Source organism: Sinocyclocheilus anshuiensis, unplaced genomic scaffold (genome assembly GCF_001515605.1).
Source record: "Sinocyclocheilus anshuiensis isolate Anshui unplaced genomic scaffold, SAMN03320099.WGS_v1.1 scaffold728, whole genome shotgun sequence".
Classification (NCBI taxonomy): domain Eukaryota; kingdom Metazoa; phylum Chordata; class Actinopteri; order Cypriniformes; family Cyprinidae; genus Sinocyclocheilus; species Sinocyclocheilus anshuiensis.
In genome coordinates, this window is record NW_015555767.1 from 56,227 (window position 1) to 56,788 (window position 562).

Below are 562 nucleotides of genomic sequence, written 5' to 3' on the forward strand. Positions count from 1 at the left end.
TGTATATATATATATATATATATATATATTATGGTCTCAGACACACACCTTAAATCTTATACTATGAAAATCGAATATAAAGCTTTGAATTGTTAAATGTTTACGATTTATTACGGAATAAATACGATTCGTTATTTAAAAAAAGCAATAATATTAATTTAAAATTAAATTAAATTAAAATAAAAAAATCATAATTTCCACCACAGCAATTTTGCCAATAATAATGTTTCACACAAAAATAAATTAATAGTAGTTTTTAAAAAATATAATAATAACAATAATAATAATAATAATAATAATATTTTAAAACCTACTATTAATTTTTATTTGTGTGAAACATTTTGTTAGGAAAAATACTCAGTACACCTTTATTACTATAACTGTCAACTAGGATTTAATACATTCCTAAACAGGCAACAACTGCTTTACTGATAAAATCAACTGTATTATCATCATGCAGTGGCGTCTTGTCTCCTGTAGATGGTAGTCTACACCAGATAACTAGTGATGGGAAGTTCGGATCATTTTACCGACTCGGACCTTTGAGTCTCGTTCAGCAAAA